The sequence below is a fragment of the Ambystoma mexicanum genome, chromosome 3p (assembly GCF_040938575.1).
Source record: "Ambystoma mexicanum isolate Mex_15411 chromosome 3p, UKY_AmexF1_1, whole genome shotgun sequence".
NCBI lineage: Eukaryota > Metazoa > Chordata > Amphibia > Caudata > Ambystomatidae > Ambystoma > Ambystoma mexicanum.
Genome location: NC_090925.1, coordinates 662,605,398 through 662,626,390, shown reverse-complemented (window position 1 = coordinate 662,626,390; position 20,993 = coordinate 662,605,398).

The following is a 20,993-nucleotide window of genomic DNA, read 5'->3' as shown; positions in this document are numbered from 1 at the left end:
AAATGCTAGGCAATTCTCTTCTGAACAAGAGTATCAACAGCAACCCCATACACGTGTTTCAGCCTTGGTGGGCATCATCAGTGAGATGAAGCTGTGCCTCTCTAAGAACAGTGAGCAAGGGGACCACGTCTGGATCGCCCTGGTAACTTAGGGTGAGACCCAAAGTTAATTTATGCAAAACAAAGGCAGGTCTGGGAATCTCTCTACCAGCATGAACACAGCCCAATGACCTGTTCTTGGGTGAATAACCCCTGGGAGAGACTCTACCAAGGCTTTTGCTCACTGTCCCTTTCACAGAGAAGAAATGTCCCTGCACATCAGACTTTGTCCGGCCCAGGGGCAGTCCAGCACTGAAATGCTAGGCAATTTTCCTCTGAACAAGAGTACCAACAGCAACCCCATACACGTGTTTCAGCCTTGTTGGGCATCATCAGTGAGGTGAAGCTGTGCCTCTCTAAGAACAGTGAGCAAGGGGTCCACGTCTGGATCACCCAGGTAACTGAGGGTGAGACCCTAAAAAAACTACTACATGGAATAACCCCAAACCATGCTTGGATCGCGAGTCAATGCTTCAAGCCCAAGTTCTTTCAGACCGGGTCCAAATCCGTGCAGCGGTTTGGGCTGTTCACAGTGAAAAACATGTATCCTGTTTGTCTCTGGGAAAATTAAAACTTTACCAGACCACTAGCCATGGGCTTTGCATTGCAGGCTTTGAGAACTCATAATGTTTTTAGGCAATGCGCGGTGAGATTAAATTATTTGCCAGGGACCACACACTTTGGCTAAGCAGCGTGCTCCAAGCAGTAAACCCATTTTTGGCACTGTCATTTGGGCGTGGACCAATTTGGGGCAGCCATTCTGCAGCAGCGCCCATTTCAGCACACCCTTTTTGGCAAGAGAGCCATTTTGGCGCCGTTATTTTGGCACAACGGATGTTTGGACGTCGCTGACTTTGCAGCCACATCTAAATGCCCTTATGCCAAATAAGATCATAAGACTGCACTACAACAAATCTCACCACCTCCCAGTTGTGTTGCTTTTCTTTAAATCAAATTAAATTAGTCAAATAAAAAAAACACATAGTCTTGAACACTGGTCTGTCAGACTTCAAGGCCCAGCATTTCACCACTAGGCCAAAATGGGTTGGTACTTCATGGGGCATACATTTCATACTTGTTCTATAATTTAATATGTTCAATGATAAAAGGCTAGGTATGAAACTTGTGAAAATCCAAACAATACATCATTGTAGTTTAATGGTTAAGTGCTGCCTCTCAAACTCGTTCAGGTCATGGTTCTCAATTGGCAACGTTCAGCATGAATGTGATTTAGTTTATTTCATTTTTTCTGTTTTATAATGTTGCTCACAGACAGGGTAGTTCTCTTTTATGAATATATGTGAAGTGTAAGGTGAAAGGTGTGGTGTGAAGGTGTGCATGTCATCTGAGAGGGTGTGCATGCAATGTGTGTGTGTTTGAGGTGAGCGTGTGTGTGTGTGTGTATGATGTGGAGGTGTGTGTGAGGGATTGTGTGTGCAGTGTGCATTTGCTCCATGAAGGCAAGTGTTAGTGTGTGTGCACGTTTGTACACCTGTGTGTGTATGGGAGAATTGTGACACGTCGAGTGTGATTTTCCAGTGTGTGTGTGTGTATGTGTGTGTGTATATGTATGTTTGTGTGTGTGTGTGTGTGCATGTCTCCATGTATTTCAGAAGATGCCCATCCAGTTCTTGTTTTTTGTTGTTGCATTTTGGGACTTGTAGTTTTGGGACTTGTAGTTTTGTCCATCACAAGTCCCAACATGCAAAGTAAAAAGGGAATCTGATTGATCATCTTCCAAATAACAAGGGACGTGTAGCATATAACAATATATACAAGACATGTAACTTGTTTGGGTTGAATGGTAGTAGGAGATCTGTAAATTGTTGAAGGAGGAGGTACGTAGTGTAGAATCAGAAGATGGGGAAGAAAAGAAAAATATGTTTTTTTTTTCAGCTGGGCAAAGTATGAATAAGGGGCTGGAGAGGAGTGGTGTATACTTGGCCCTGCCGTTTTCAAAGTCAAAAAGTAGCGGAACTTATTAAGGGAATAATGGGACTGTGTGGCAAGCCCCTCCCTTGAGCTGCAAAGAAAGTCTTGTTTGCACTGGCTCACATGCAATGGAAGATGCACAACTAGTATTTACTCATTGTTAGTGCAGCTCAAAAGACCTTCTTAACACCATGCAGTGATTGAGTGAACGTTTCCATGAAGGAGGCCACATGGATCAAAGGTATGCCTGTTAAGACTACATAGTCCAGAATACAGATGCCCTGATTCATGGATTCTTTGCACGGAAAAAAAACGGGATTTGTGCGCCATTCTGCCCGCAAATCCCTGTTTAACAAATGGGGATTTGAGGGAAGAATGGCGCACAAATCCCGTTTTTTTCAGGGCAAAGAATCCATGAATTACCCCCAGAGTGTTTACCAAAATATACTGTTTTACATTTTTTTTTAAAAGTCTTGAACCATTGTCTGCCATAGTTCAAGGACCAGCATTGAACCACTTTGCCACAATGGCTTAGTGCTTAACTGTGCATGTATTTCATACTTAACCTACAATTTAATATGCCCAATTGTAAAAGGCTAAATACGAAACTTCTGAGAATCCAAACAATAATATAATTGAAGCATAATAGTTAAAGTGCTGCATCTCCAACTCCTGCAGGCCAGGATTCTCAAAGGCAGCTTTCAGTACAAATGTGTTTTTGTTTCGTTTTTCAGTTTTATTATGTTGCCCAGAGACAGTGTAATACAAGGTCCATTCTGTTTTAACATATTCCAGTAAATAAATGTGTTTCACGTTTAATCCATTCTACAAAATGCAAAGTGCCTGCAGGTTCATGCCGATTGCGACCTCTCGCGCCAAAACATCCTTGCGCCGAGAGGCACAAAATGCAAAGTGCCTGCAGGTTCATGATGTGGCAATTGCAAACTCTTGCGCCAAAATATCCTTGCGCTGAGAGGTCCCTGTGTCAAACTGGCTCGGTTTAACTGGGCACGCCTGAACGGGATCTGCAGTGAAAATGTCACACCATAACGGCATGCGCCTAACTGGCCACGCCGAAATGTCTTGTTCCATGCTCCAAGCACCTTGTTTTATGGCCGGTCTCTTGGTGACTGTTGTGATACATTCAACAACCCAAACTAATCATATTAAAGTAGTATGGAAACAGGAACAAAATGACCGGCTGCAAGAATAACATATGCCCAGGTACTTTTTGCACCCATAGCGAAAATCAAAAGCTGGAACCCAAGAACAAATGCATAGTACTGCTTAGCTTCAAAGCGACAAAGGGGCCGGCCCACTCAGGCCATGTTGCTCTAAGTGGTCTTGTAAATTTGCTTCACTTATTAGGCACAATGGCCTGAGAAGTATGTCCTTTTCCTCACTTTGAAGCTAAGCACACAAGTTCCTGGTGACTGCATGGATGGAAAACCAGGGTCACCAGTGATTTTTCACCCCAAATGTCACTGTCGCTGCAAAAATATCTATTTTTTTTATTATGTATAAATGATTGCAGGCTTTGAGAACTGCTTTTAGATAACTCCATGTGCGATTAAATTATTTGCTGAGGATCACACACTTTGGTTAAGCAGCCCCTTGTTTCATTGCTGGTCTCTTGGTGACTGTTGACATACATCACAAAACCCTAACTAACCGCATTTAAGCAACACATAAAAGGGAAAACAATGACCAGCTGCAAAACATATGCCCATGTACTTTTGCCCCCATAGCGAAAATCAAAAACTGGCACCAATGAATATATGAACAGTAAATGAACATATATCTTAAAGTGAAATATAAAAATGTAGTTCAATAGACCTACTCCTTAGACCAAAGTGCCCAAGACAAAATAGCATTGGAGAGGAAATGTTCCAATAAATATGCTGGCAAAGTATAAAAGGTGTCAAACTAAACAGCCTATTGTTGCCAATAGGTCACCCACGTGCACTCTCACAGGACAAAAGTCTCAGTACAATTTCATTGTTTCAACAACGATTAATAATGTTTAGGTATCAATTTAAGACGTATTCAAAAAAATAATGAGTGTGTAAAGTCACACCTTGATGTCTATGTCCACATCAAAAAAGCAAATTTACTTCACTGTATCTAACAACTTATTTCATAAATCCAAAACAAAGAGAAATACATCACTTCTCATGATTATCAAACAAAACACATTTCTTTCATTGTTGTAATGTTTTACACAGTCAATGTTATAGACATATTGTTGACGATGCATTTCAGAACCAAAGGATCCATCTTCAGGGCATTGAAGTTGAGTCGTTCGAAAGACAGATTATTGCATTCATGCTTTCATCTGTAAGCCTATGAAAAATCATAATTAACATTGTTACTATGTTAGGGTTCGTGCTGTGTGACTCTTTTTTTAAAGAGCTGTTAGTTAGAGCAAGATACCATATATTTTGTTCACTAACCTCAATGGTAGAGAGTTGAACTAGAGGAAATAAAATCTGTAAAGAACATAAAATATGTAAAGGAGAACATAAGCCATGTGTGCAAAACAAAGGCAGGTCTGGGAATCTCTCTACCAGCACGAACACAACCCAATGATCTGTTCTTGGGTGAATAACCCCTGGGAGAGTCTCTACCAAGTGTTTTGCTCACTGTCCCTTTCACAGAAAAGAAATGTCCCTGCACATCAGTGTTTGTCCTGCTCAGGGGCAGTCCAGCACCGAAATGCTAGGCAATTCTCCTCTGAACAAGAGTATCAACAGCAACCCCATACACGTGTTTCAGCCTTGTTGGGCATCATCAGTGAGATGAAGCTGTGCCTCTCTAAGAACAGTGAGCAAGGGGTCCACGTCTGGATCGCCCTGGTAACTTAGGGAGAGACCCAAAGTTAATTTATGCAAAACAAAGGCAGGTCTGGAAATCTCTCTACCAGCACGAACACAGCCCAATGACCTGTTCTTGGATGAATAACCCCTGGGAGAGACTCTACCAAGTCTTTTGCTCAATGTCCCTTTCACAGAGAAGAAATGTCCCTGCACATCAGTCTTTGTCCTGCCCAGGGGCAGTCCAGCACCGAAATGCTAGACAATTCTCCTCTGAACAAGAGTACCAACAGCAACCCCATACACGTGTTTTAGCCTTGTTGGGCATCATCAGTGAGGTGAAGCTGTGCCTCTCTAAGAACAGTGAGCAAGGGGTCCACGTCTGGATCGCCCTGGTAACTTAGGGTGAGACCCAAAGTTAATTTATGCAAAACAAAGGCAGGTCTAGGAATCTCTCTACCAGCATGAACACAGCCCAATGACCTGTTCTTGGGTGAATAACCCCTGGGAGAGACTCTACCAAGTCTTTTGCTCACTGTCCCTTTCACAGATGAGAAATGTCCCTGCACATCAGTCTTTGTCCTGCCCTGGGGCAGTCCAGCACCGAAATGCTAGGCAATTCTCTTCTGAACAAGAGTATCAACAGCAACCCCATACACGTGTTTCAGCCTTGGTGGGCATCATCAGTGAGATGAAGCTGTGCCTCTCTAAGAACAGTGAGCAAGGGGTCCACATCTGGATCGCCCTGGTAACTTAGGGTGAGACCCAAAGTTAATATATGCAAAACAAAGGCAGGTCTGGAAATCTCTCTACCAGCACGAACACAGCCCAATGACCTGTTCTTGGATGAATAACCCCTGGGAGAGACTCTACCAAGTCGTTTGCTGACTGTCCCTTTCACAGAGAAGAAATGTCCCTGCACATCAGTCTTTGTCCTTCCCAGGGGCAGTCCAGCACCGAAATGCTAGGCAATTCTCCTCTGAACAAGAGTACCAACAGCAACCCCATACACGTGTTACAGCCTTGTTGGGCATCATCAGTGAGGTGAAGCTGTGCCTCTCTAAGAACAGTGAGCAAGGGGACCACGTCTGGATCGCCCTGGTAACTTAGGGTGAGACCCAAAGTTAATTTATGCAAAACAAAGGCAGGTCTGGGAATCTCTCTACCAGCATGAACACAGCCCAATGACCTGTTCTTGGGTGAATAACCCCTGGGAGAGACTCTACCAAGTCTTTTGCTCACTGTCCCTTTCACAGATGAGAAATGTCCCTGCACATCAGTCTTTGTCCTGCCCAGGGGCAGTCCAGCACCGAAATGCTAGGCAATTCTCCTCTGAACAAGAGTACCAACAGCAACCCCATGCACGTGTTTCAGCCTTGTTGGGCATCATCAGTGAGGTGAAGCTGTGCCTCTCTAAGAACAGTGAGCAAGGGGACCACGTCTGGATCGCCCTGGTAACTTAGGGTGAGACCCAAAGTTAATTTATGCAAAACAAAGGCAGGTCTGGGAATCTCTCTACCAGCATGAACACAGCCCAATGACCTGTTCTTGGGTGAATAACCCCTGGGAGAGACTCTACCAAGGCTTTTGCTCACTGTCCCTTTCACAGAGAAGAAATGTCCCTGCACATCAGACTTTGTCCGGCCCAGGGGCAGTCCAGCACTGAAATGCTAGGCAATTTTCCTCTGAACAAGAGTACCAACAGCAACCCCATACACGTGTTTCAGCCTTGTTGGGCATCATCAGTGAGGTGAAGCTGTGCCTCTCTAAGAACAGTGAGCAAGGGGTCCACGTCTGGATCACCCAGGTAACTGAGGGTGAGACCCTAAAAAAACTACTACATGGAATAACCCCAAACCATGCTTGGATCGCGAGTCAATGCTTCAAGCCCAAGTTCTTTCAGACCGGGTCCAAATCCGTGCAGCGGTTTGGGCTGTTCACAGTGAAAAACATGTATCCTGTTTGTCTCTGGGAAAATTAATGTGAAGTAGGCCACATTTTTGGAGAAAAATAAATGTTTTTTTTACGCTATTGCTGCCCTATAATATTGAAAGTGAGAGTCCCCAAAAATACAACAAAACACTCCCCAATGAGAGTCAATAATGGACACACCCGAGGAGGGAATGAGACCAAGACCAAGTGCGGGTGAAGGTAAAAAGTAAGTTTATCCAAGAACGAAAATAGGGCAAGCAGAGAACTCTGCAAACTCCGAGAGCTCTCTGCCAAACATCAGAAAGCATCTACATTTTGTTACAAAACCACGTCACCTATGACGTGGGAGCTAGGGATTACATGAATTGATGAGATTGGGCAAAGAGGAAAAGCAGTATGGACTCTCTAGGGCTGTAACTCCAGGATTGGTGGGGCTCCGTGTGGGGTCATGGTGATGCTTGTAGGTCAGCTGGGCTCATCGGGTGGAGTGCCGGATCAGGAGATGTCAGAATTGACACATCTTGGCTGCACTAACATTTGCCCTTGTGGCCACACATACTCATTCAGTGTTAACTATAATTCATAATGCCCTGTAAATCCTACAAGTTGTTAATCTAACATCACAAGAGAAATAACACATTGCTCTAGGTGCTCTTATCTCATCATCATAAAACACACTATATAATAAAGGGACTGCTTCATGAGTGCAGGTGCCTTGTCAGGGGGCACATGTCAGGGATACCTCTATAATTCTGCTTTGTTATATTTAGTGGGGGACAACTTTATAGTATGTAAGTACAAGAGTACATCTACTGCCCCCATGGTCAGTCGGGGTTGGGGTGAGCTTGGATACGATCTGGTCAGAGGGCACAAAGCTGGTACATCAGAAAGGCAGTGGGATGAGAGGCTTGTTGCCTATATTTCTTTTAGCCAAGGTCTCTGGGTGTGGAACAAGTTTTATGGTGCTTTGTGGGTCTGGGGGCTAAGGGCAGGGTGGAATCTTGGTGCAGGCTTAGCGGAGGGGTGAGAGGTTACAATTACAGCATCACATTGTCAATGAAATAAGGGCCTCTAGATGTCAGCCCGACCTGAGGCAGAAGGAAGGTGGGGGCTGAGTACGCGGCACTGCAGGAGAAGGGAGAGAGGTCCCTGTGTCTTCTAGCTCGTCTACTTTACCGGGTTACATGCACATTATTTGGAATGCGAGGTAGGATTAGGCCAGTGTGGTTACAGGTACATTGAACAATATGCAAGATTATGATCATTGTATAGGTTACATGTTTACGTTTTTCATGAGTACCATGTTATAAAGTACATTCTATCTACAACAGTCTTGTAACGTTACCTTCTTGCATTAAATACATTTGGACTAGTATGTAAGTTCAGCATATTTTGTGAACACATGTGTATATGAACAGCCAGTGAACATCTGGATTGTGTACCTTGTATTATCTAGAACTAGTAAATAAACATGTCATACATTAGTGTGAGTTTTTTTTAAAAGACAAGATTCGTTCAACAGTATGGGACTCAGACATATGACCAATAGAGGATGTATAACCTTCACAGAGGGATAAGCAGTATGGGTGAACCAGGGTGGCACACAGGCATAGAATCTATATCTATTACTTCGAAAGGAGAACAAGGTTGGGGGGTTATCACAGTGTATGTTATAAATGTGGGGTATGCAAGGGGACTGGGCATGTTTGTGGAGATGGATTGTTTTCCTTAAACCCAAGCCTTTGCCCGGTCATCCGCAGGTCAGTGATGGACTGCGGAAGGTGAAAGATACAGTGTTTGTCATATAGCTTGTTCTCGCCTAGTCTCCCCTTGGAACAATCCTTCTTCAGGGATGCAGAGGGGAGGAGGGTGATGGAAATGACAGGCTCGCTGTGCATGATCTGAAGGGGAGAGCTGCAGCTCTGCAGGCAACCTTTGTCTACGAGGCCTGTGGTACCATGTGCAAAGTGGAGTCTGGTTGTGGTACAAAAATGGAGTCTGGGATTAGCTTTCTGGTCAATGTGTGCATACATATGGGTCGTCCCGCAGCCATCCAGCATCCCTGGCCACAGGCGCAGAGATGGCTGGTGGACAAATCATAATCCGCATGTGGGGTTGAAATGGAGGGGAGGGGGTCTCAAGGACCTTGCCTCCCATACATTTCCCCCTTTAGTTGCTTAAGTAACGAATACTACAATTCACCCAGCCTTTTAGGCTCTTCTTCCTCAGCCACTGCCTCATCCCATGCGGGTGTTCCCTTTCTTGGCATCCATGCTCTGCACACCGCTCTGAGGCTCTCCCCTGCCCTGGCATACTCATCTGGTGTGCAAGTCATGTAGATACATCCCAAATCTCTCTCCAAGTCCAACTATAGCTCGTCATACCACGTTAACTCATGGGGTTCCTTTATTGTGGTGTGATATAATCTGTCTACAATTTACCCATCGTTGTATATGGCTGTCATTCTGTATTTTGGTCCTGAGTCATGCCCTGTTTGTACTTGCACCTCTTATGTCATCTGCACCACTCCTTTTGCATTGCCCATTGTCACCATCATCATTGCACCGTTAGGTACTGCGTTTGTGCAACAACTAAGTCCTAATTGGCACACTCAAAAAATTAAAAGAAGAAAAACGATGACAGGTGTCAACAGCTTGATGGTCATTCCCAGCCATGACGGTACCCATGAAAACATGTTGTCGAACCAGGTGCTGGGCTGTACCCCTCCTTCCTATTTCATCCGCTCGCCAAGGTTATGCACGGCTGCTATTACATGGGACGGAGTTCCATTGTCCGCGTCTGCAGAGGGTACGAAAGTGCAACATGCACTCCCGATTTTTCGACAAACACCTCCATCCATGGCTGTCAACAGATCTAGGACATACTTGTTGTGCATTGTCATCAACTGCAGGGCCCTTAGCTCCACCTTGATCATGTTAAACCCTTATTCCGTGTCGTTTGCCGGTTGGATCAGCTCCCAGCAGGTGATCTGGAACCATTTTGCGTTTTCCTGCGCTTGGATGTTGTGAATGAGGGACGCAAAGAATGTCTCAACAGAATTAAAGAGCCGGAATCTGTCTGGATTCTGCGCCAAAAGTTCAGAAGATGCCTTGGAGATATAGTTTGATGATCTCTTTTTTTCGTGAGACTGTGCTCTGCATGCTTTCCTCAGATATGACATACATGGGAGATTTTTCAGTTGGCTGCACGGGTTCTTGATTGTTGGCGGGCAGCATCTGTTTCTCCCCTTGAATACGGCTTTCAGGTATCACCATCAGAGCGGAATGCAGCGTTGCCAGAGAGCATGTGCCCCTCCATGACTGTGGAAGGTGCAGGTACGCCTGCTTGCCGCAAACCAGTATGTGTCCATTAAGGCGGCAGTTCCTTTTTTCATGTCTGGGATGATGAGTGTTTTGTTACAATTCTTGTTTATGCCCATATTTACTTTTCCCTCTCAGAGGAAACAAAGTTCATAATTTATCTCTTTCTGCAGCTTGAATGGCTTTTCAAGGGCCGTTGCTCACGTTAATTTTGAGATTTGTTCATTCCATATCGGGATGCATGTTCTTTGGATCCATTGCAGTTTCTCTTCCGCCAGCCCTCGTAGTGCCTCTGCTCTGCATGTTATTTGCTAGTTTGTCGTTTATCGTCCACGTATGATGTTCCTTTTATCACTAAAAATTATTCTTTCAGACTTATCACTCCTTTGGGTTTCGAATAGCAAGTCTTTTCATTTTGCAGCATTTCAAAAGAGACGGTGTGAGCTTGAAATGTGTTTTTAATTCTGTATAGTGCAAGATGAAGGAGACACTGTGCATCTGCAATAGACGACTCTTGTGGTACTTTAGGGTAACAGAGGCATGGGGTATCAGAGAGCACACATAACAGCTCTTGTTTGTTGTTTGTTTTGCAGTATGACTCATGTCTGCGTACCATTTATTGGATTTGTGTGGGTCCTCTATCATATCTAGTCCCAACCCGTGGTATTCATCGTAGTTTCTCTGTCCCAACCACCTTTTCCATCTCTTATTTTCTCTCGTGTGCCCCCCAGTTTTCTTTTCAGCTTGCTGCATTAAGGGTACCCCGCCTGCCCCCCCCTTTACCCACTCATTATATAGTGGCATGAATTTTTCGGCAGTTTTTTCACCATCATTCACTATGCGTTTGGGCATCTTGTATCTCTCATTTGTGTCATACTCTTCTGTGTCAGGTTCAAGTGATACAGTTATGTCAGGAAAATCATTTAACCAGGGAAATTCAGAGGGGTCTGGGTCATTCATTGCAAGTATGTTGAACAAAGAGTCATTATATGGGGCAGCGGAAAGCACTGTTATACTAGTGCTGGCTGTACTGTTTGCATGATGTATGTCATTCCTCTTCCTCCCATGTTCCTAGATCAGTTTCACCCCGTCCCGATCAGATGTGTCCCCTTTTGTACCATGCTTGTTCCGTTTCCCCCTTCATTTATGTCTATAGATATAAATGCCACTACCAATCCAAACAACATTGAAAAGAATATTACTGCACAGACAAACAAACCACATTCATAACTATATTTTCTAAGATTGAAATTAATATTTCCATTCCTATCTACTCTAACATTGTTGACATCGGGGGCCCCCTCCGTTGCCATGGTTGTTCCTCCATAATTATACATAAAGCGTATTAAGCATACACATATATACATACTTGCGTCTTCCTGTCATCTCATGGGGGGGGGGCAAATAGTGGTCCTTAATGGTCTGATTTCTTAACTCAAATAGGGCCAGGGGTAAACAATACACCCAATTTTTCTTCATTGTGTAACATAGTTTTGAGAGTCTGCTTTTCAGGAGTCCGTTTATCTTCTCAACAACACCATTTGATTGCGGCTGATAAATTGTTCACAATTTGTGTGTTATTTCTAACATTGCTGTCACTTCTTTGAACAGATTGTTGACGAAATGAGTCCCGTTGTCTGAGCGTACAACGTTGCATATTCCCCAGCGGGGAAATACTTCCCACACCAAGAACTTTGCTTCACACTTGGCATCTGGGTGGGCACAAGGGCCCGCCTCTACCCACTTTAAAAATGGACATACTACCACTATCATGTATCAGGATCCATTGCATCTTTCGCCCATATCAGCATAATCTATGTGTAGTTCCCAAAATGGTCCTATTGGCTTCGGCAGTTTTCCTCGTAATGTTCTCAGTGTCATCGCTGAATTGTAGATTTGGCATGTTGTACATTCCATTGCCAGCTTGGATATTTTTTCTTGTAATCATGGAACGAACCAATCTTCCTGAATCTCTGCTGCTATATGTTGTTTGGCATTGTGAGCTGGGAAATGCAGTTGTTGTAAAGCTATTTCTAGTAGTTTCTGAGGCATTACTACTTCACCTGTGTTGTTTTGCCACCAGAGAAGATCTGTGGATGATTGGCTACACCCTCCTTTTTCCAATATAGCTCTTTTTCCTCGGCCGGCGCATCCTGCTGTAACTCCAATATTTTTGAAATCGGCATGGAGTTGTATCCCTTCCTCTGCTCTTCTTCTACATGTTTTTGTAAGATGTACTCACATGTAGTTTTTTTAACTAAATTTGAGACTTCTTTAGTGGCAGCATCCGCTGCTGTGTTCCCTAAGGAGATGACGTCATTATTGTTTGTATGGGCCTGGCATTTCACCAGTGCCACAACCATTGGTTCCTTTAGTGCTTCAATTAACTCTACCAACAATTCGGCGTGCTGTATTGGGGATCCATCTGCTCTCCGAAATCCCCTCCTTCCCCAGTGTGCCAATCCCCCATGGACTGTTGTGGTCATGTATGCTGATTCTGTGTATATTGTCACTGCACATCCCTTGGCTGTGTGTAATGCTTCAATTAGTGCCACTAATTCTGCTGCCAGTGCTGAGAAATGGGCGGGCAACCTTTTTTGTACTATTACTTAGTACTCACCTTCTTCTAGGCGTACCACAGCTATCCCCACGTGTTTTTCTCCTGTTTCACAATTAATTGAATCTGACCCATCTATGAAGTAAACTTCTCCTTCAGTCAGTGCATATTCCCTGGCTGTGGGCGTACCATCATCTTCTCCTCTGTATGTTGCACAATCGTGTGTTTGCATGTCTTCCACCGTGCAAGCTTCTGTGAGGAAAGTGGCTGGGTTCACTGTTTTACATCTCACTATGTGTATATTTGCACTTGAGAGTATTATCTCATATGCTGTTGCTCTCTGTGCAGTGAGTGTGCTCTTGGATCTTTCTAATATTGCGAAAAGTGAATGCTCCATGTACAATGTCACGGAGCATCCCATTACAATTGTTGCACTCTTTTCAATGGCGAATGCAGCAGCTGCGAGAGCTTGTTCGCAGGTGAAGTGTCCTTGCATCACTGCATCTAGTGTACCACTGTAGTACGCCAGAGGCTTGTGGCCCAGTGATGTTTTTTGTGTCAATACTTCTGTCATAAGTGTCCCATTGCAATGCGAAAATAAGTAAAATTTGCGTTTGTAATATGGGTTTGCTAGAACGGGTGCTGTCGATATCAGTTCTTTTAATGTATTGAGGGCAGTGTACATTTCTTGCGTCCACTGTATTGGCATGTTCTCTCTCTCTGCTTCTTTGAGGCCCTGTATGAGTGGTTTTGTGTACCCTGCATATTCTGAGATCCATGCACGGCAGAAATTACACATGCCGAGAAACTTCTGCATGTCCTTCACTATCTTAGGTTCTTTCACAACTTGCACTGCAGCTACCCTGTGGGGGATGATTCTTTTGCCACCCTTAGATATTAGCTGACCCAAATACAACACCTCTGTTAGACAGTATTGTAGTTTGTGCTTGTCCACTTTGTACCCTTTGTGTGCCAAAAGTGTTAATAACGTCACAGAATCTTGCCTGCATTCGTCCTCATTCTTCCCACATATCAAAAGGTCATCTACATACTGAATTATTGTGCTCTTTGTGTCTATGTTTCAGAGATATTCATGTAAGATCCTGTTTAATATGTTTGTGCTCTCGCAGTCCCCCTGGGGCAACCTGCAATGTCCATATATTTTTCCCCCTAGGGTAAATGCTGTCAAATATTGTGATTCAGGGTCCAGTGACACTGAGAAAAATGCATTCTTCAGGTCCACCACTGTAAAACAGGAAGCGTCTTTAGGTATACTACACAGAATTGACGCTGGATTTGGGACAAGTGGGAATTCTTTTTGTATGACGTCATTAAGGGGGCGCAAGTCCTGTATCATCCACCACGCCACTCCCTTTGCTTTTTTGATAGGGTAGATACATGTGTTTCAGGGTGAATTTGAGGGTACTACAATCCCTTCTTGTAATAAGGCAGATATTGTTTCTTTTATCCCTTCTTCTGCTTCCCGTGATAGGGGGTACTGTTTCACCCGGGGCATCAATGCCCCTGGTTTGAGTTTTATTTTCACTGGGGTCACTTCACGCAACAGTCCTACGTCATGCGGGCCTGTTGTCCACACTTCCTTTGTCACAAGTTGCATGTCATCATTGAAATAAATGTAGGTGGGGCACCCACCACTGCCATCAGTTGGATGGGCACTTGTCTTGTCTGAATCATTATGTCACATGGGATTGCTATCTCCATTACTATTTCTCCATCACTGTCTGAGTCAGTGAACAGTTTCTCGTCAGATAAATCTCTTAGGGCGTGTTGGCATTGATGCACAACACTGTTTGCCATTCATATCCATGTATGTCTACTCCAATTACTGCTATTCTCTGTGCAGCCACCTGCACTCCCTGCAAGTCCAGGGACATCACTGTCCCTGGCATTATCTCAGGGCGTGCCACAGGGCGAAACACAAATTCTGTTGGCACTCTCCATTCTTGGCGTTTTAGTTCAGCTACCACCCGTGCTCTTTAGCCCTTGAATGAACATGTCAGGGTCAACCGGTATCCCATGCACCTCTCGTACCGTGGCTCGTGTGTGTATTACTGGCATGGCCCGCATTGGGCAGATCCCAGGGGTAGAACATACTATCCCCCTTTCTGTAAAAGAAATGGTCATATTGAGCTTACTAAGGAGCTCCCCAGCAAATGTATTGGTGATTCTTCATAATACAATAGGGCTGCTCTCACTGTTTTGCCTCCCACTGTTACCTCTAATTCTTCTGTATATGGAACCTCGACCACCGCCCCAAAGAATCCTTGCGTCTCGAGTTTGAGATTAGATAGCGAAAACCTGCCTTCTCGTAGGCAGGATTTTTCTGCTTGTGAATCTACCATGAAAATGAACTGTTTGTTTCCTCTCCCCGCCCCCACCAGTGGTTCCTCTGCTGCATTGTGGGTCGTTGATAGTACGGGACACGCAAGTGCTCTCTGTGGGCTGTCCTATGCTGAATATCTTGTGTTTCCTTTGTTATCAAAAACATTTCCTGACACCACCGCCACTCCTCCAAAGGGTGTTTGGGCACCATTTGCCATGGTGGCGAAGGGGTTACATCTGACAGGGGCCATATGTTCTTGTGACTGTGGGTGTTGTTGTACATTCTGTGGGAGTGCCCAGTGATCATCTGTGTACCTCTGATCCTGTTGCTCTTCCCTTCTCCCACCGCCCATTGGCAGCCCATGTGGGCTTCCTGGGTGGGGTGACCGTACTGTTGTTCGTTTTGATAATTGTTCATGGGACGGCTGTGACACTCCCTTGAGAAATGTCCCCACCTCCTGCAGTTCCAGCAATTCCAGAGTCCCCCTCTAGGTCCCTGTCACCCATACCCTGCGTATCCACCTCCTCTAGATCCTCTGTACCCACCTCTTCCTCCACGGGCGCTCCTTGCCTGCCATTGCAGCCCTCCATATTGCTCTTCACCATTTCACTGTTCTTGTCCATTCCCTGACCAGTTTGCTGCCATTCTTGCTTGTATTGCTATTGACCCTTCCTCCTCCTCTCGTTCTCTGTCGGTGGGGAGGGCGGCTACTGCTGCTGTGACCTTCACTAGTTGCGTCTGAATTAATATAGCCTCGTCCGCCAGTCTCTTCTGTACTATCTCTCTTTCTCTATCTTTGATTAGTTTGCAATGATGTACTATTATGCTCTGTGTTTCTGGCCAGCCTTTGGCTTCTATCCCAGCTATTTTATCAAGTGCCTTCTGAACTTCTTTGGGGAAGCCTCATTTTATTATGAAAAAGAATAGGGAGGTCGATTGGTCCCACGCCGGGCCCGTCTCTGCCCTCCACATCTCCTGCACCCATAAAATGAAGGCCATCGCATCTTCCTCCTCGCCCATTGTACATTGCATTACAGACTGCAAATCTGGTGTGTCGGAAAATGTCTCTCCTAATGCGTCCCATATTCTTGCTCTTACCGTGTTGAAAGATGCCCCATCATGGCGGTCACAATCTAATGTTATTCCAGGTAAACCTGCTGTCGCCCAAACCCTGTCTGCCTGATCACCTACTGCAGACACCAGCAAACATTTGATGTCACCTATTGCCAGGGGAACCCCAGCAGTATTTTTCTCGAATGCATAGATCCATTTACTTGCCCCTCCTGAAAGTGGGGGCAATAATTTCAGTAAATTTGCCTTATCCACTTGGGCCCAGGGGATATAATTAGGTCTTCCTCCCCCTGTCTATCAGTGGCAATTGTAGCTTACCTTTTGTTGTTTTCCTTGTACTTACCTTTGTTCCCTTTTTAACCAATATTGCCATTCTCCCCAGTCTATTTCTCAATCTGCCATTCCACTCTTCTTCCATTGCGCTTCCCAAGGGTGTCTGTCCTATCCCCACTGGTGTCCCACCTGCTGCGATTCCCAGTCTCCTTTCCTCTTGTTCTTGCTCTTCTATGTCACACCAAAATTCTTCCTCTCTATCTGATGTCATTCCCCCTCCTTCCGCCTCCCCTTCATTTACTTCCTGACCTACCTCTATTATTCTTGTAGGTGTGTCATTTATCTGGAACAGGATCTCCCCCTTCTTCCATCCTTCTTCCGTGGACCTGTCAACTGACTGGGACATTTGCGTCTGTTCTACTCTGGGGGTGCCTGATCCCCCTTGCTCGCATATATCTCTCAGTCGGGATAGTTCACTTTGGGCCATGGTTAACCTTGAGTCTAAGTCTTGCAAGGGCCCCTTAGGCAAAGGGCGGCTCCTACAGCTGCGGCTCCCACTGTGTCTGCAGGTGTCCGCAGGGGACGCCAGGCGCCAGTTTCACTTTGCTATCACCACCTTCTGCCGGCCTACCCCACCTACACCTGGTCACTTCATTTGCATGATGTCTTCACCTCATTGTGTTCCACAGTTGTGGTAAACTAGGTTTTTCTTTCTCCCCTCGCAGGATTCTCAAATTTAGGTGGCCTCTCCACTGTGTACCTAATACACATTTACTGTTGTTTCTGAAATGTGGTAAACTAGGGTTTTTTCTCCCCTCACAGGATTCTCAAATTAGGTAGCCTCTCCACTGTGTACCTAATACGCATTTACTGTTGTTTCTGAAATGTGGTAAACTAGGGTTTTTTCTCCCCTCACAGGATTCTCAAAGTAGGTGGCCTCTCTACTGTGTACCTAATACGCATTTACTGTTGTTTCTGAAATGTGGTTAACTAGGGTTTTTTCTCCCCTCGCAGGATTCTCAAATTAGGTGGCCTCTCTACTGTGTACCTAATACGCATTTACTGTTGTTTCTGAAATGTGGTAAACTAGGGTTTTTTCTCCCCTCGCAGGATTCTCAAATTTAGGTGGCCTCTCCACTGTGTACCTAATACGCATTTTACTGTTGTTTCTGAAATGTGGTAAACTTGGGCTTGCCGCTCACTTCCTGTCTGCGTGCTCTCGTATCGTCTGTCTCCCCCCCACTCCCTCCTACTCCATGGTGCTTTCTATCTTGCCTATCTTCTCTAACTGCTTCTCTATTGACTATCCTGCTCTCCTCACTAAATCTGGTAGGAAAAAGTTTAAAAAGGACATCCTGGTCTCCAACCCATGCCTCCCTATCGCTGAAACCTACATAGTGCCTGCTCCAAGGAAACTCTCACTGACATCCTCTTTTTCGTGCCTTCGTCTGACCTATGGGCCCTTCATATGGTCTCTGTGCTCTCTCCTTTCTCCTCTTCTCCCATTAATGGTGGCACCCGTTGGGATGTCCTCTTGGCCCCCTTCCGCTCCTCTAAGGCCATCATTAATGTCTATGCTAATGGGACCGTCTTGGTCCAAGGCCCTCAGGCCAACCTTCACTTCTTTGATAGACGCTTCCCACGCCTCATCAACTTCCTTTCCTCTCCTGCTGTCCCCCCTCCTCTGTCCTCGGCTACCTTGCCTCTACCCTCCCTCCCTGCCCCCTCTCGTGCTCATTCTTCACCTCCCTCTTCTACACCTCCGCAGGGCGTACCTCTGATCTGTACCCCTCCCCGGAAGTCCTTCAAAGATGGCAACCTTCTCCACATTGCCACTCTTAACTCTCGCTCTGCCATCAAGCATTCCTCTGATATCTGTCGCCTTCTTGAGGAACTGGACCTTGACATCCTCGGTCTCACTGAGACATGTTTCACGGCCAGCTCTGTCACCAGCTTTGACACACTCCTACCTGATGGTTACAAGATCCTCTGCGTGCCCAGGCCCAACCGTGCAGGGGGGGCGTTGCCCTTATCTTCCCTGAGTGGATTCCTGCCACTGTCACTCCTACACAGACCTATTCCTCTTTTGAATGTCTCTCTCTCTCCTTGCCATTCCCTTACCGTGGCTACTATCTATCGGCCACCTGGTCAAATTTCCTTCTTCCTCTCTGAGTGGGCTGACCTCTCCTCCTCACTCCTGTCCTCAACCACTCAACTCCTCTTTCTTGGTGACTTCAACATCCACCTGGATGCCTCCTGTCCCACGACTGGACTCTTTCGTGACCTATGCGACTCTCTCCCACTCTCTATTCTCCCGTCTGGGCCTACTCATTTTGCAGGCCACACTCTTGATGCTCTGATCTCTTCTGACCTTCCCCTCTCCGTCCCTCTCTCCACTCCTCTCTCCTGGAGTGATCACTTTCTCCTATCCTCCCACCTCACCCTCCCTACCCCACAGGCAAAGCCACCCTCATCACTGCCACCCACCTTCTCGGTCATCCGACCCATGAAGCGCGTGTCAGTTGAGGCTTTCGCTGCAACCTTCTCGCCCCCCCTCCCCCTTCGGCTGACTCTCACCCTGACACAGCCCTCCCCATGCTCCACTCTGCTATATCTGACACTCTTGATATCCTTGCCCCCGTCATGAGAATCCGCCTGAAGCCCAAAGCCAAATGTAACTCCTGGTATGACTCGGATCTCGTCACCCTAAAACGCAAGTGCAGGGTGACAGAGAGGAAATGGCGTGCTTCATGTTCATCCTCTGACAAAATGGCCTGCCGCCTTCTCCAAAGGCAATACCGTCTCTCCATTCTCACCAAGAAGAGAGCCCTTATCTAAGCCTGCATCTCTGCGGCATCTAACAACTCGGCCGAACTCTTTAAAATCTGCAAGGAGCTTGCCAACCCTGCTGCAGTCTCTACCTCTCCTGTCCCCTCCCAAGCCCTCTGCACTGCACTGGCCTCTCACTTCATCTCTAAAACTCAGGACATCCTGTCCTCACTCTCCTCCTATCACCTCCCTCCATCTCTTCCTGGCTCTTCCCCAGGCCCTTCAGCAGCCACCTCTCCTCCCTCCTTCTCTGCCTTTCCCCTTTTTTCTGCTGACGATGTTTCCAGACAAGTCCGATCTATGAAAGTCTCGTCTAAACAGGTTCACCCCTGTTCCTCCAATACTATCAAGGACCACATCGACTCCCTGGCTCCTGCCCTGGCTGACTTTTGCAACCACTCCTTCGCCTCTGGAGTCTTCCCTTCCCCCCTCAAGCACTCCCTTGTGCACCCTCCTCTTAAGAAACCCTCTTCCGACCCCTCCTGCCCGGCTAACTATCGCCCAATCTCCATCACTCCCTTCCTGGGTAAGCTCCTGGAGAAACTGGCCATCTCCCAGCTTAACCTCCATGCTGAATCTGTTGGTAGTCTTCATGACCAGCAATCTGGCTTCAGAGCTGTCAGAAGCACGGAAACTGCTCTCCTGAACATCCGTGAGGACCTGCTCTTGAACCTCGACTCCAACACTCTGTGTGTTCTCATTCTGCTCGATCTCTCTTCTGCCTTTGACACTGTCAACCATGCCATCCTGCTCAACCGTCTCCGTGATAACCTGGGTATCACTGGTCAGGCTCTGGCGTGGCTGACCTCTTTCCTTTCCAATCGACCCTCCCAGGTCCAACTGGGGTCCTTCCTCTCTGACATCTTTTTCTCCACCTGTGGTGTCCCCCAGGGATCTAATCTTTCTCCCTGGCTGTTCAACCAGTATCTGGCACTCCTTTCCCACCGCATCGCCGCTCTCTGCCCCAACTTTCAGTGCTATGCGGACGATACCCAGCTCATTTTCAGGCTACCCTCGGCCTCCTCCTCTCCTTCCCTCATCTCTGACTGTCTGTCCGCTATCCAGGAATGGTGTGCCGCCAATGACCTCTGCCTTAATGCCAGTAAGACTGAGATTCTACTCATCGGCACACCCACTCCCTCCTTCCCTGCAGCCCTCTGGCCAGCCTCTCTTGGCCCTCTTCCTGCTCCTACCTGCAAGGCAAAAAACCTCAGGGTCATCTTCGACTCCACACTCTCCTTCTCTCCTCATATATCTGACGTCTCTAAGAAGTCACACTACCAGCTGCACCTCCTCAGAGTTATTCTTCCCTTCCTCTCCTTCCCCCAGAAGCTCACTGTCTCCCGAGCCCTGGTTCTCTCGAAGCTGGACTACTGTAACAGCCTCTATCTTAATCTGCCTGCCTCCACTCTCCGCCCTCTGCAACTAATCCAGAACAGAACTGCGAGACTTGTCCTAGGCCTCAAGCCCAGGACAATATCAGTATCTCTCCAGGACTGAAATCTCTACACTGGCTCCCAGTGGCTGCGGGGATTAAGTTCAAAACCCTCTGCATTGTCCACAAGGCCTTCTGGGGCCTGGGGCCTAAATACCTTCAACTCTCTCTTCCTAAATATCTTCCTTCCCGAGCCCTTCGCTCATCCGTCTCCAACTCCCTCAGGGTCAGCCGCTTCTCGAAGCAATGAGCTGGGGGTAGATCTCTCTCCGCGGCAGGGGCCTCCCTCTGGAACAGCCTTCCTGCCTTGAGGTGTGGTTGGGGGCGTAGGTTTTGACACATATACTGGGTCACTGTACCCTTCGGCTGGTGCTGGTTTTGGCAGGAGG